Genomic DNA, 17,037 nt, shown 5'->3' with positions numbered 1-17,037 from the left:
AACATTGGCTATCATTCACCAACACTGCATCTCCCTGTCTGTTTCTTACACCCCTTCACACAAGGATTATTTCCAAACTAACGTTAACGGTTATTTCCAAATTAATGTAGGACGTCTCAGAGACATTGATGGCTAACCTTAGCTAAACAAAGCGCAAATGTCAACTTGGTCCATTGACCATCAAAGTGACACGTACCAGTAGAAAGGTCCTGTAGTTGTCACAGCCCTAGTTAGACCACTCTAAACATAAAATATTAAACAACTTCTTTCTGCTCTCTTTTCAATCGTTGCGTGTTTAGATGTGGGGCACACTGCAACAACCAGTAGGGACCATGCTCTCTGTCTCCTACAGTTACTCTTAAAACATTTTTAGCTTTTGTTTGTCTCAGGAGGTAACTAGCAATGAGTTAATAAACTCAGGGTACAGTGTTTGTCTAGAAAACCAGGTCACATGATCAACACTGTGACCTTTAAGTAATGGGATGGGTCTGAGTACAGCATGTGGCTACCACTTCACTGGAACAAGACATGCTTTTCCTGAGTCATTCTTACCAATGTGGGTAAGAAGAGGCCGTGGTTAAATCTCTCTCTCTCTCGCTCTCTCTCTCTCTCAAAAGCAAAATGGCCCACAAAATAATCTTATAAAAAAATAAAAGGTTCTTGCCAGTTAAAGCTCTATTAAGAACTGAGAGAACGTAACTTGGTGACGTTTCTTTACCATCATTACTTTATGCTTACGTTTTATTTTTCAAACTGCAGCAAACGTGCTTTAACACAGAAGTTTACATCATCTTAAAGCTGGGAACCTGAAGATTGTTTTGAGATGCAGCTCAACACTGTGTCAAGTTGTTCTAGTCATAAATCTGAAATATTACAATAACGAATCAGTCAATTAATTAAAAATATTGTCAAAGTGTATAAGAGCATTGAACATTATGATGGAAGATTATAATGGCCATTCCTATGTTGTTGAAGCATTTTTTGGATTGGATACCATTTATATACAATTTGTTACACAGATTGGGTACACGCGCATGTAATGTTGTGTGTTTGTGATGGCACATTCAAAATCACACATCCCACGGAGGTGTGTGTTCTTCCTCCAAAAATGATCTAACTTCCTCTATCCACTGTACTACAGTGTCCCCTACATTGGATAGTGTACTACTGTATTACACTGAGGCATTGTGACAAACTGTCATTTTACACATACAGTTAAACCACCCACTCACACACAGTCCAGGATTTTTTACCCACTCAATGTGTCAATGAATGACCGATGCACCGACATACAGATCATACTGTACGTGACAAAGGGCATACAAATTCAGAACAACAAGAATATAACAAGAATATATATATATATATATATATATATATATATATATATGACAAGAAAAAGAGTAAAAAGGAAACAACAGAATAGTGTCACCGTAGACATGCCCAAAACATTTTTTGGCAGACACTGGTAATTAGACTATGTGCTTGGTTATAAGTCCAGCTGGTCACTGTATGTGCCTTTGAAATGGCAGTAAAACCCTAAATATTTGTGGTGCACAGACAATCTGCCTGTCTAACATAGATTGTGTGGTTCACGCAGGCTTTAAATGCCAGCTGAGGGAGGTTACGGTCTTTAATGTGGATATCAGCTGGGAGACAGTAACGGTCTGCAGCATTACGTCCTCTTTTAGCCATCATTGTAACCCCAGAATCATATGCAGACGACAGAAAGAAATCCTCCGGTATATTTGTATAAATTTCACATTACATATGTGCAAATCTGACTCACTCATGAATGACTTGGCAGGGTCACTTTCCACACACACGTATCTCCTCAGGACACTTATACAGCTGCTCTTTTATAACAAAGCACTGCTCCTTTAAGTGGCTCCAGAGTGGAAACATCATTCACTAATCTTTGGTACTCTAGAATGTGTACTCCAGAGGGCACTGCAACTAATTGCTTCATAAAGTTACTCTATGTGTAACATCACTGAATAGGCCCATTGAAAAGACAAAACTCCTGTACCTCAAACAGCCGGTTACTTGGCTTGTTTTTATGTGTGTTATGGAAGCGGAGGATTGCCTTCAAATAGAATCTGAGTACCAACATGGGAATGCAGCAAGCATATAAAATACACTGAGCCTTCCTTCGAAAGTAGATCAAACTAAATGGCTACATGGAGTTGTCCCCACAACGACTAGTGTATGGATCCATCTAAGTATGCTTTAACATGGTAGCTAATAGCTACACAAACATACTCTCATTACATCAGATTACCTACACAAACCCATAGTTCTTCCGCGGTCGAGCATGAGAAAAGCACCAGGATCCCTGAGGCATAAAGGGTTAACATCGCCCTGTTTATTCATGGCCGTTGGCCTGACCATAGTCTGTGTCACAGACAATCATTGTGGAAGTTCAAGTGTTTGTTTACCAACCGACTTCTGTGTCCCTGAGGCAACAGCAGCTACGCTCTAAGAAGAGCGGGCTTCCATGTGTATTAAGGTAATAGCACTTGTTTTGATCCTGCGTGTCAGTGCGATGTGTCAAGGGTGCCATCTGTACTGTTACATTAACCTTGGCCAACCATGAGGCTAACAGCGGGCAACGTGTAGAACTGTGAAATACTGCTCACGGCTGTGCTGTAACATTCAATGTGGGTGCTTGCCTGAGGCCAGATGTTGCTATTCCATTATTGTAAAATCTTCTCAGTCATGAGAGTCTTTCTTTGTGTTCTGTGAAAGCGTACACGTTGCATTGTTTATATTAAAAAAAACGTTTTTCGGCGCTGATAACATTTTTCAGTTCGTAGTTAATCAATTAGTGAACCATTAGAAAATGAAGTGAAGACAATTTATTCATTCATTTTAAAGTAAATCCAAAAGTGTTTCTGGTTCAGGCTTCTCCAATGTGGGGGCTCTTCTCCATTTCATATAACTTATTTAACTGTTTGGACAGTAATAGACGAGTTAAGCAGTTTGAAGACATGGCTTTAGACTCTGATAACTTGTGATGGGTATTATGTAATTCATTATTGACATTTTTTGGACTAAACAATAGATATGTTAGAAAAAATAACCGGTTTCATTAGAGAAATCGTTGAGGAAATAACCATTAGTTGCATCCCCAGAGTTTCTTTTTTTTTTTTTTACGGGATACAATGTTTTTTGTATACAAGATTACTTACTCTTAGAAGTTTGATGCCTGTATATAAGCAAAGAGTAGGGCTCAAGGCTTACCTTTATTTCTTTCAGTTCCCCAGGGATCAATAAAGTATTCTGATTCTTATATGTCAATATCTGTATCTCAAGTAAGAGTAGTACTCTCTCTGCCTTCGACAGGGATGTCCATCTGTCTCTCAGCCCGTTTTAAATAGCCCTTGGATGTAAATATATCTACCTCTGCCAAATCACTGAATACTGTGCCTTTTTGTATACAGTATTTGTACAATTACTCTCAAAACATATCCCCTTCATTCCTCTAATCAGCGAACATTCAAATGTATTGTAGCATTTGTTACAAACACACAAAGAATTCCCCTGCTCGTGATACAGAAAATTATTTTCTAATGTACTTCTTGCAAGTGAATCAAATGCAGAGTATAAATGCAGACTTGGTGAGCACATCACTAAGGCACATATTCTATTCTACAAACAGCAGAAGTTACTTATAAGTGTGATAAATGGAACAACAGGAGGCATTGACAAATTCTTTCACAGCCCACATATGCGAGACGCACCACAACATTGCACAGCAATGTATTTGATATAATGCTTGAAAACAAAACAACCATATAATGGACGCTCAAGCTCAAGGTTTGTTGATATTAAGCAAGAGAATACCAAAGCTTATTGAAGCTGAAAGGCAATCCATAATTATGAAAGTGATACTGCTAAGTAGAACAAACTTCAGCAGATACATCATCAAACACTGATCCAGTTGGGCTTCAGTATCAGATGACCTTGGTGGGTTCCATTCTTGTCCTATAACAAGAAGACGGTGCAAAGCACACGTCATCACCAAAGCCTGGATGACCAAAGAGTGGAATAACCTCAACCGGTCCAACAGTTTCCATGTTGTGGTGTGACATACTGATGACGGGGATACACATGGGCACTGACATCATGTATCCATTCTGCCCCGTGTCATTAGCCCAGATTGCTACAGTATTGTGTGGGGTGGGGTGGGGGGGGGATATGGCAATACATTCTTCGCACGCATTAGGTCCCCTAGTATCAACTGAGGTATGGTGCTATGTCAATGCTACAAAAGCTGTAGCATTGGTTACACATTCAGGCCGGACAGGAACTAAAACGTTTTTTTTCTAGTACGTAATGAATACATGCCTCAATAAATCTGTTCTGGAGGAAAAAGTGGAACTTTTCTGTACTGCAAGCAGGTGTATCAAGTAAAATATATAATACTATAGTAATTATACTAAGGCTTAAAGGAAATCCAAACCTCTGCCATAAAGCTCTTTGTCATTATTCACTTATATCATACGTGCATTTTGAAGTATCATATTAGAAAAGCTGAAATAGCAGAATAATTTTTTTTTTACCCTTGCTTGAGTTGGTTTTTGGCTTTGTCCAGAAAGGGTTAATGCAATAAAGGATTATGGAAACACGTTAGCTAAATAAATTCTGACATAGCAAACACGTAGGGAACACATAGCTCACATGTATGATCAGCTGTCAGCTGTTGGTGTCTTCTCGGATATTACCATCATTTGCAAATTATTGTCTTTGACTCCGGACGGCATGAAACATGGCCAAAAGTAAAATGCGCCTAATTGAAACAATTTCCTTAAGATCTCTCACCATTTTCCTCTTGCAGTTGACGGAAACAGGCCTATCATATTTCTTTATTTCAACATTTCAAAAGTTTGCTTAAAAATCCCTTAACAATTGAGCGGAAACATGGCTATTGTGAAACTTTTGTGAAACTTACACAGCAGATGAGTGTTTAAACTTACGCCATGGTCACACCAAGAGCTGATCATCACAGTTTGGAGAGCATTTCAGTTTGAAAATGGCCTCTCTGCACTTCACTTTCCATCAATCTATTTTCAGCATCTCCCACATCTTTGTCTGAGAGTTATATGCAGGGTCAGCCAGCCCTCTGCTCTCACTGCAGCACAGACACACAAAAGGACTTACAAACCTCCAACAGAGGGGTGTGATGTCATTTATTTGTTTTCAAGATTTGTTGATAATAACAAAGCAACTTAGTTAATGTGTGCCTGGACTTATTACTTAAGATTTGGGCCCACTCGTGTCATCCTTGTCATGTGTGAGCAGAATTAAACAGGCTTACATTTCAGTCTTAACCCATTTTCCTGAACCATTTACTCCGTCTCTTTTGAGTCGAAGGAGACAGGCCAGCTGGTCCAGCCCACATGTGCTGAGCCAACTTGAGAACCCGGGAGGAGAACAAACACAGCCTGGGTCTGTTTCAGGGATATACCCACGAAAAAAATGAACGGGCAGTGACAACACCGTGTTATGTGTTATTTTTAAAGGACAGTGTGTAGGATTTAGTGGCATATAGCTGTATGGGTGCAGATTAAGTACAATTGAAAACCCCTCCACTCACTCCTCCCTCTCCACAACAGTGGTTACATGAGCTGCCGAGTGCTAAACCATGGTAACGCTGTTTGCCCTGATCAGAAACCATCCCTACCATAGTAATGCTACTTTAGGAGCAATTCAAGTTCGCTTACAGCTGACAGTACCAACGTTTTGTACTCTGCAGCTCGCATTACCATGGTTTCACAAACTTTAGGGAGAACTACAGTGGACTTTAGGTACCATAACAACACAAAAGGCTCTCGCTACAGTCATTGTTTGGTTTGTTCGTTCTGGGCTACTGTAGAAACATGAAACATGACGGACTCTGTGAAGAGAATCCCCTCCCTATGTGGGTATGAAAGGCTCATTCTAAGCTGATAAAAACACAACTATTCTTAGTTCCAGGGTATTATACTCTAATGAAAACATAATTATGATAAATTATGAATAGTATATTCCATTTCTGCTAATCGATCCCCCCAAAATGCTACCCAGTAGCCATTTAACACCTCCCCTATTGTCCCAAAGACTGGGACACAGAGCACACACACAACACTCATTTTTGCATATCACACACAACTAACCCAAAATGACTATAGTGAATCACCTTAGCCTAAAACAAACAGTTAGCACATTTCATTGACCAACATGCTAAATGGACATTACAATGCTGGTGCTTAAATGGAACAGTCAAGAATAAAAAAAATAATCCTCACAGTGCTCAGACTCCAGACTGATGCATTCTAATAATAGTATTATTATTTGTCGTAAATACAGACATGACCCCAATAACTCAGCCATCATGAACAGCAAAAATGTAAGTCAGACGCACGTCAACAATGACAGTGAGAGCTAAATCGTATTTCACACCTGCAATGTTGTTGCCATGATTCACATGGGCTGTCCACACGGTGCTGCAGTGTATCATGATCAATGTGGTTTGGTCTTTGTCGCTCACAAATCACCGCTGACGCACACAAACTTACACTTTACTTAAATAGAAACCCTGAAAAAATGAGCATTGCACCACAAATCATGATGGGAGCACTGAATCTGTGTAAGACCAGGGATCATCAGAGAACCATCTGCACATCAACATTGAACTGTATGATCTAAAAGTAGCCTGTGTGTGTGACAATGTGCGCTAGGCTATTCAGGACCATCAGCATGTGATGGTCAGCACTGGGAATGAAGCTACTTGCGGGCAGTAGCTCACTTGAATACATATTCGATTATGAAAAAAAGCAACACTTCCTCTTTCTCGCGTTGGCCTGGGCTGCTGCAATGAATGCACTGCATGACGGGAGTCATGCAACATCACTTTCATTGACTGAAAATGAAATATAAACGTTGAGCTAAATGAGGAATAATTATTGATGATGGCCGCAGAGAGAGTGATATGTGTCTCAATAGCAAGAGACTGTTAAAAGGGCACTTCTGCTCAGTAAACAAACCACGTTCCTAACAGCTGTCCCCTCAAGATCAAACTGGAGACGTAACCACTTAAAAAGGTGGGCGAGTAGTTTTGCCATCGTCCTACATTTGCACGTTTAAACAGAGAAAAACAAATATTTAAATTGTGATGTTTACTGGAAATGACATACAATACAGCCAACAGGAAGTAAGAAACTTTCAGGAGATCTCCCTCCAGCCAGCTGCCACCTATTGAGGTTTTTGTAGTGAGATGAGAAGGTATCTTATAGAAAGTTCATCCTTTCAACTTCTCAGATCAGCTGTTCTTTGTCCATTAGGGTGCTTTCAAAGCCAGTAACAGGAATGAATAGAAACAAGGCGTCCGACAAAAGTTCAGCTCAAAATGGTGTCTGCGTAGCGTGGCATTGCACAGCTCGGCCAGTTAGGACAGTCAAATAGAAATCAATACAATTAAACAGAATTTTCCGCTGACACTGCTCAAAAGTAGATAATCGAGTATTATTATGTTATTACCAATATATTCTGATACAAACAAGCACAGTAATGATCTTAAGCCCATTATGATCAGTCAATCATTCTCTTGACCACTAGCTAGCTAGTTCATGTACGATGTCAAGTACCAGACCAAAATCTTTTGAATAGGCAGCTCATTGATGAGATGCGTTTCAACTGGCCTTTGATATTGTAAGTAATATTTGAAATGCAGCTCTTACAATTACAAAAAGCACTCTTTCATATCATGATTTTAATTTTAAAGGTTTTTGCAAAGTTTAGCTCTTATAGAGACTGATACAACCAAAATCTTCTCCATTTCCTAAGCAAAAAATAGATTCAAAATTTTGGGAACTAAGCAGGAGGATAACACACCTGCTAAACAAATGTGAGATAAATTCACTCAGTTCTTGCGTGTATGTGTGTGTTTGTGGGATTGTGTATAGAACTACATCTGCGTGACTTTCTGTGTGAGTGTGTTTCCTCTTGGGATTGCCAAATCAGGGCTAATGAAGCTATGCAGGCTGCAAAATCTCAACTGCAGAATGATTACTGAGCTCAGTTTAGACACGCCCACTGGTGCATCGAGCAGACCAAGCTGTAAAAACTACAGAGGGTCAGAGCCTACACTAGTGACAGGGCTGTGGGAAATTTCACGTGCAAAACAGATACACGTCCACAAAATACCTTTTCATTGTCATTCTGTCTCTTGGGCGACAGCTTTGGACCAAGTTTACTTCATTGTCAGCTACTGCATTGACAAATACTGCAACATGAAATACAAAGGGGTGCATTAAGACTGTTTATGTTGTCACGTTTAAAAAGGTCTTTCCTGGATGCATAACGTCTCGAACCTCAATACCTGAGTAACTCACCTAAAGTGACTTTTTATGTTTAACGTCAACAACAATTCTCTAATATTGATATGGGCTGTTTTTTCAGTCTTCCAGGAGAGAAATCCAAGAAAGACATTGTAGTTTAAGAAGCAGTTGGCCACACAATAAAGCCATTTCCTAACCAACGAAAACTGGGCCAGGATGTCAATATGATAATAATCAAAGAAAAAAGCAGACATTTCTATTTTGACATCATCAATATCACCCTGAAAGCTGTAAACAGGCTGTGTGTGCCATGTAGTATGTGCTCACATTTACCCTTAGACTTTGTGCAACTTACTTTGAGATAAATAATATGCTGCCCTCGTCATCAATGCTATAAACTATAACATCTCTTTGTAACAAGATTTTATGCAAAAGATGTTGGTTTCCCAGAAACAAGTAAACCTCACAGTATAGTAACTGCTCAAAAGATGCGTCTATGGTTCACTTTAGATCCAGCATAATTGCAACATTATCAAAAAAGCAGTGTTTCCTTTGTTTCTGGCATAAAAAGTATTGGGCATGACACCTAACAAAAGCAAATCCCAGATCCTTTCCTGTTGTCATCGGTTGTCAAATAGCATTTCTTTGAATGCATTTTGTTTGAAGTATTGTTAGTTGTATTGTTTGTTGGGCCTCATCAAACCCTTTACCTAAAATACAAGACAACAAATAGAGAAGGAAAAACCTTAATGCTGTTCTAGCTTTGTCACACTGACACCTTTCTGATCAAAATAAATGCATTAACTACAACAGCAGTGGAACTTTGCTAAGAGTTTTGGCTTCTCAAGGACAAATGAATTGCAGACATTTCAGAAAAAGCCATGTCTCTGCAATATCGATGTACCAGCCCAGTGAAAGGACACACCAGCACATGAATCTGCCTTTTTCTGCTCGTTACAGTGCATTCAACAGCTTACTGCACCAAACTGAACCCCTGCAGCCTGCCTCTCCTGTGCGCTCCTCTTGGACCAGAGCCCATAGGCAGGCAAGCACACACACACAAACTGTAAACGAGTGTGCATACACACAAATGTACGAGCACACGCATGCATGCAGAGATACTGACCCAGAACAATAAATCGGCTTCACCAACACCCACACACTAACACACATTTAAATGATACACATTCAGCCAGGCACAACCTCTCACCAACACACATCTCACACACACATCTCTCACACACACACACACACACACACACACACACACACACACACTCACACACCACAGTTGAAGCCTGGCTGCAGGGTGTCGCTGTCTATGGCAACTGCAACAGATGGAACTGCAGCAGCAGCAGCAGTGGGGCAGGTAAGGTGAAAAGGAATCGAACCTCCTGTGTTAATGCGCATGTGTAGGTCTGCGGAAGCCTGCACAAGTCTTTCCCGCTGACTATTTTAAGGTGGTTCTGTATAAATCCTACAGCATGGCCAAGTATCTGGCAGGAATTCAAAAGGACAGAGCATGCATAAAACATGACAGACATTCAGAAAGAGGAGAGTAATGGAGTAGAGGCAGGAGAGAGAGAGAGAGAGAGAGCAAAATACAAGCCAGTGTAATAATGTATGCAAAGACTGTTTTCAATGCAGTAGCGGCAGCAGTACTATCAACCGTTCTGACAGCTCTGAGACAGAGATCTGGAGAGGTAGATATGCAAACTCACTGGCGTAGTGTGTGAGTATGTTCAATTCTGCTGCACACAGATAGTATAGCCTTTCATCCCCTGTAGGAACAGACAAGTACGATCATCCCTACTCACTGATGGAGCAATGTGAAAAGAGGCAGGAGGAGAAAGGGGTGAGAGAGGAAGAGAGAGAAAGAGAGAGAAAGAGAGAGAGAGAGAGAGAGAGAGAGATACCAAAGAAATGTAGCCCCAGACCTAGCAATGATGCTCTTAAAACACCCACCTCAGTCTGCTGCTGATTCCTGACGCAGTGAGCACAACCGGGGAGTAAATGCAGAATACAGTAGCTATGGTGGAGGACCAAGAGCCAAATTCCAAGAGACTGAGAGCAGAGAGCAGACGAATGCTACAAGACTGGTGAACGTGAGATCCTGTGTGACTAAAATGATGTGTCGGAGTGAGATGAGCATGTATGTCTGACATGAAAGAGACAGAAATACGAGAAAGACAGGGAAAAAAAGAAAGTGACACAAGACAGACAGAACAGGGACGGGGGAGCAGGCAGAAAGAAAGAGAGACAGGAGAGAAGAGACAGAATAAATGTGTGAGCTTGGAGAGTCACTGAGAAGAGCAGATGCACTAAAAGGAAATGCCCCTCCCTCTTTCCTCTGCGCACACACACACACACACACACACGCGCACACACACACACACGCGCACACACACAAACACACTTCCCTTTGCACTGTCAGCATGCATTCAGTGAATCGAAGTGAGCTGTAAATAGTGAAAGAGAAAAAGAGTGGGCCAGGAAAAAAAAATCAAGCAAGAAGCAATGACAAGACACTCCTTTCTCCCACAAACACCTGTAAATCCTACTCCCTATTATGCCAATAGGTAAAATGAACATGTCCAGTATGTAAAACACTGCACCAGAAGAAATCTGTCAGGACCTTGGTCAAGCTCTGACTTACATAGGTCCTTACATAGTTTTGTGTCTTTGAGCATGGCATTCACTTTGTTTCAGATCACTTGTGTCAGTGCACTGCAGTATCACCTTCATGCGAAGTCGGGTCAAGTGAGTTACTTCCCTCCATCGATCAATAACTTGTAAAATAATACCTACTAGTGTATATCAAAACCAGTACGCTGCCTATTTGTTCTCTCCTCAATACAGTTTGAATTTCTCAGAAAGGTTACGTTCAAGCTTTTAGATACCAATCGTATTGCCTGCTAACCAATTCCTATCTTACCTTTCACACTACAGACACCAAGCAATTTAAAAACCTCCACATTTTCTTTGCAGTTAGATTACTGCAATGCACTCTTCTCATGACTCGCTCAACAAAATCCCAAAAATCTTCAGCTAATTCACAATGCCGTGGCCAGACTGACAACGAGGTCCAGATTTTAAAGTCACTTCATTGGCCCCCAGTTCGTCTTAGTGTGGCTTTTGATGATATATTATGTTATGTTCTAATTAATATTATTATTATTAATATCATTATGATCTCCACAAATGAAAAAAAAGAGCTACAATGTCTGTGAAACTGTCCCCACCTTGATTATAGAAGCTGAAAATAATGCTAGCAAAATCAATGGGCTATGGCACCACTACTCAGGGATACTATACTATACTATAGTATACTATACAGGGATGGAAAATTGTCTTAATGTTATTGATGTTAAATAAAAATGTACGAAACAAACTACCTGAATACTCTTGAATAGACAGCAGCGGAGGTCGTCAGTGACAAATGGAACTAGACGCAGATGCGGTTGTGTTACACATCACGCTGGCATGCTATCGAGATTCACGGCTAGTGTGGAATTTTGCTGGCTTTGTGTGGTTCATTGTAAAAAAGAAAAACTGGTGTAACAAAGGTTGATCTTTACAGCAGTATTGCGGGACCTCTGTATACATGGGAGTTATAAGAGAGAGTGGAATATGTTGCACATGTTGCCTGCAACTACATGCTACATGAGAAGTACAGGGCTTCCAATAGACCCCATGATCGGTGATGAATCAATACTGCGTCAAGTTATTGGTGATCAGCCCCAAATATGCTGAGCACCCAAAATGAGGATGGATTTAATCGTCACCTTTTTGGTAATCGTTTCATTGTTGTTACTAGCAACTCATAGCTGCACAAAGTGCTACTAAAAGATTAATAATGATGGGTGCAAGGAATTTAAGATTTGTTCAAATTAGGTTTCGATTACAGATTGCTTTCGGGAAACTGAACAGATGGCTGAGCAGGTAGTTGGGCTCAGAGATGGAACACAACCCATGTTGCATCATGTGTCTCGGACATATGCCTTGGCCAAATATGTAGCAGTATGGTACCAATGCAAAACAAGATAATTGTAAGGTGTAGCGCAGTTTCTGAATTGTCAAGAAATTTGGAGCACCTGAACTTACATTGTTAAACAAAGTCAGAAAAAGAAAAGTGTGTGTGTGTGTGTGTGTGTGTGTGTGTGTGTGTGTGTGTGTGTGTGTGTGTGTGTGTGTGTGTGTGTGTGTGTGTGTGTGTACACATGTGTTTGTTGCCCAAAGCCTGAGGGTACAGCTACAGCTTCACTGTTGCGCACCACTGTCCCTGGCCTTTCTTTGTGAGCTCAAGCTCAGACACGGCATCTCCAACTTCTGCTTCCAGCCAGACTACGGCTCCACACTCCACAGCTTGCTCCTCTAACATCATGACACCAATCGTGGCGGGGTGGGGGGTTGCCTGACAGTCTGATGGGGCCACAGCAAGAGATATTCACCCGCAATCAGAACTACACTTCCCAAAGAGTTTCGGAGATTTGAGGGCAAACCACACACGGTCCATTCAGTCCTCCCAAACAAAACTACATTTAAGGCCTGAACTCTGTGTGTGAGACACTCTGAAGCTTTGCCAGACAGCTGCATAAGGGAATGATCCTCGTTGCTTGAGTGCTTGCCCTCCACATTACCAGCTGGGAGGTTTAAGAAACAATCGGGCCATTAGTTTTAACCCCTACCCGCCTGGTGACGTTCTAAGGTATGGGTTGAAGGCCCAAAAACATGCCAAAATATAATTACACAATGTATTGCAACCTTCATCCCTCGTTCCCTTTGCTCAACCATGAATGTTCAAGGTCATGGTGTGTACAGAAAGATAATACACACCAATTGAAATGGTAAAAGCCAACCTGCAGGATCTCTATTTTGGGCAGATTACGGGATAAGCTATAACTATAAATCCTTATCCATGTTAATGTAGCCCAGAAGCATTTCAATTAATCATATCCACACTGACTGCAAGCATCAGAGAGCCACTGCGAGAGATGCAAACCAAGCCTTAAAAAACACGATTGTGTCTTTGTCTCTACTCTATTTCGCTTTCATCCCTAAGGTGCACCATGCCACTAAACCTGTGTTGTTTGTGTTGCTGAAGTCCATTTAAACTCCATTATTGTGTTAATGCAGGGGATGAAGAGAAGCTATTCCAATCCTGTCCAATTCATTCTACCACAACAGATCCATAGATGATCTTCATGGATAAACCCCCACAAAAAAACTATGGGACACTACAAGCCATAAAACAACCCAACTGTTAAATAAGAAAAATTGAAATGGTACATTTTGAGGCGGGCTATATTTTCTTAATACTTTCTATTCACTGTCAAAAAACACTATTAGTTAAAAAAAAATGATGTCGGATTACATTAGTTAGTGGCTGCACTTTACGAAATATTAAGACAACCAGTAATAGACAAATTTGAACTAAATTGCAAAATATACACTTAACAGTTCAGTTGGTTTTGCGTTGAACCCGATTTTGAGTTGACTCTGAGTTCTTCTGGGTATTGCTGAGTAAAAGGCCATTAGGATTTTAGTACTGCAGTTTCACTGGGATTACCACAGAGAACAGGCCAAGCGACAGGCATTAAGGAAACAAAATTACAGTGTCTGAGGAATAAGTCAGTAACTTCTGGTAAAACATAAAAAGCCACACAATCCTGGATAAGCCTCAGATTGGTACATGTCAGCTTATAGATGCAGTATTTACTGATTGTCCCATGACTAAAAACAGAATAGGTGATCATGTCATGCTACTGCTACAGTTTTGGACACTAATACACAGTTAGATCATCTAAAGAAATGGAAGGGAGAAGCATAAACTAGTCCCACCTCTCAATTCTGGGGGAAAATAGTAGTGCCATAGAAATAAACAACAGATACACTGCAAAAATCATCAAAACAATTTCATTTTATCCAGTACTATGCAAAAGTCCCACTAGACTGCAAAGATATAATATAATGTCGGCAGGATAGGAAATAGCAAATATTGGTTTCAGCTCAAAAAACGTTTGTGTGGATTCAAGTGGATTTGTTTTTCCTGACAATGCAATGTATTAATGATTACCAATTGGCCCAGGACTGTGGGAAGTTTTGCAAACAGTTGATGCTGCACAACCAGCAGGTCACCGTGGGATTGCGCAGCATCTGCACTTGTTTATGTATTAGCTCACCTTTAATAACATGCATCAGTAATACTCTTCATGTTTTGGTTTAGGGTCCTCTGGTGTACCTCAGATCAGACCTGTTAACTATTCTTCTTATCTGCTTAATGTGCCTGACCTAAAGACAACGAGAATAAAATGTAGAAATCAGTGGTTACTAAATGTGTATTGGTCTCGTCCTAACCATTACTTCACTAAGGTCAATGCAAATACCGATACAGTTAAGCCAGTACATAAAAAAAATACTGTTATCAGATTCAAAGCTTGCAAGCTTGTCCCCACATAAAGCCCTGAAGCCCTATTTTGTTTATGGGAAACAGTAATTATGAGCAGTGCAGACAACCCAATAACAGAATGATGCGTGTAACTTTGCAGCTAAGTTCAGCATTTCTCATTAACCTTTGCATTTATTTGAAAATGCTCCAGATAAAAAGCCTAAAGTTTCTATGCAATTACCTTGTCATTCTTCTGAAAATAAACAAACGTAAATTAAGTCAGTACTTTGCATTTTTAGATGCCATCAGATAATTTGCTGAAAACCCATTTCTAAAAAAAAGTAGCTAACAACAAATCCTTATATAGTAAGGGATCATATCAAAGTAGAATTTTTCCGTTTCAGTTTTATAATGAGGGTGTAATTCTGTTTCGTTATGCTAATATACAAGTGAATATGTTGGAAGAGTTAATCATGCAAACTTTAAAGCCCAATTTGGCATAAAGAGTCTATTTGTTTCCAAAGGCAAGCATAGGAATCACTGACCTACAGTGGTTTCAAATTGTATCATCACCAAGAGCTATAAATCAGGTTCCACATTGAGGGAAGTGCCAGGGATTGAGAAATCTATCCATTCATTGCTGATGACACAAAAAGATGTTCCCATTTGATGAAATCCTAACAGCTTGCAAATTGTCTACTACCTTTACGAAATGCATCTTCCAAAGCACTCGGAGAAGCAAATTATTTTTTTATTGTCTGTCGACCAATGCAAGTAGGGATCTAATCAGGAGATGCAAAGTGCAGCTCTCTAATTGCATCATTAGCTAAACCAATGACTCAGTCACAGCGACTTCAGCCTCCCCCTCCCCCCCACCACTCCACCCTCTGCCCCATCCAGAAATAGGGAGTCAAGCCTGAAGCTCTTTACTGTACAGCTGCTCAAGCAGAATAATTCTAACATGTTATGTGCAACAGCGCAAAATGTTACCGTTCCAGAAATATCCAACTGAAAAAACATAGTATTAATGAGACTGTGCTATAATAACATGTTATCAAGACATTATTAAAAGCTCTGGTGTCTTTAAAGGAATAGTATCGATCTGGATGTTTTCGAACAGAAATGAAACATATAAGCTTCAATGTAGCGATGCTGCCTAAATATGACATGGCATAGTAGCCCCATCCAAAATGTTGCAGACTGCCAAAAGGCAAACAACAAGCCTAAACATTTTTGAAAAGTGCCCAGAGGTAATCAGTCAGGGATCTTGATGTGATGAGATTTTAACAGTAAACAATGCTCTCTCAATGCACTGTAATGGGAATAGAGCCCCACAGTCTTTTTATTTATTTTTTTTGTCTCACTTGTGGCCAAAAAAAAGCCAAATGAGCTGTCCTCTCATCTGGAGGACCCTGACTTGCTGTGGCTCTGCATGCATCGCTTAGAATGACTATTGGAGGCGGTTTCCCGGCAATTGATGATGAAGTCTACCAGAAATAACTTGCACTGCGTTTCCCCGTCTCTGTTAAGTGGAAGAGGTGACGATAACACCTCTGGTACTTCCTGCTTTATGTGTCTGAACGCAAATGAGAGCATAATCTTGACGGGCTTCCTGGAAATGAAGAGCTCAATGATGAAGCAAATTACTCATGTTACTGAGAAACACGACAGCCAATGTCTTATGAGGATAAGTCATTCAAATAGTCATAGTAAACTAACGTGACCTTAACTTCAACATCCTGACATTCAAAAGTTGTTGTTTTTTTATTACAATTTATGCACAAAACATGCTTTCTATCTTTATTATTTAGTTAGTTGCACGTGTTTTAATTAGCATTTTCCTGGCTGTCACGGTGAAGTCTTGGACTGATGGAGGAGTCAACCTGGCCTCTGCAGCACTGTTAACCACGGTCAGTGAATGCAGCACAGGCTGACTGCGGCTGCTGAGGAAAGACAGCTTCTGGATCTGTCGTCTCCATGTCGGGTCCCATCCAGTTAAGACACGGCGTCCTTCTGATCCCACCGGCGACACTGATTTAGACCAACTACACCTGAACGCATCTTTAAACTGTGAACATGAGGCGCTGCGTAAACTGCTCAGTCTACGTGAATTAGAAGAAATTAACGTTGTTAAACCCATTTTCGGGGGGAAAACAACAACAACATCCCTGTTGATAAAAGTGTAGCTAACCCACACGACACTTACAGTCACTGGAGAAAGCACAAATGGTCTTACCTCTGCAGAAATCCTTCTCTCCCTTTTTGACTGAGTGAAGATCCTCTTTGATTTTGTTGCTCTGACACAACTACCATGCGCTTCACCAGAGC

The 17,037-nt window shown here is 40.5% G+C and overlaps 1 protein-coding gene across 2 annotated transcripts in view; it reads right to left on the bottom strand.

Annotated features, from left to right (window-relative positions):
* Window positions 1-17,034, bottom strand: part of kcnab2a (potassium voltage-gated channel subfamily A regulatory beta subunit 2a) — a 72,715-nt gene extending 55,681 nt beyond the window's left edge. For both annotated transcript variants that reach the window (XM_054616101.1, XM_054616100.1), the window contains exon 1: window positions 16,946-17,034. The gene's annotated coding sequence lies outside the window, so the exon portion shown is untranslated. The remainder of the gene's footprint in view (window positions 1-16,945) is intronic.
* Window positions 17,035-17,037: the final 3 nt, after the last annotated feature.

This window comes from Anoplopoma fimbria, chromosome 17 (assembly GCF_027596085.1).
Source record: "Anoplopoma fimbria isolate UVic2021 breed Golden Eagle Sablefish chromosome 17, Afim_UVic_2022, whole genome shotgun sequence".
In the NCBI taxonomy this organism is placed as follows: Eukaryota; Metazoa; Chordata; class Actinopteri; order Perciformes; family Anoplopomatidae; genus Anoplopoma; species Anoplopoma fimbria.
Note: the sequence above shows the minus strand (reverse complement) of the source record. Positions and strands in the feature narration are given on the sequence as shown.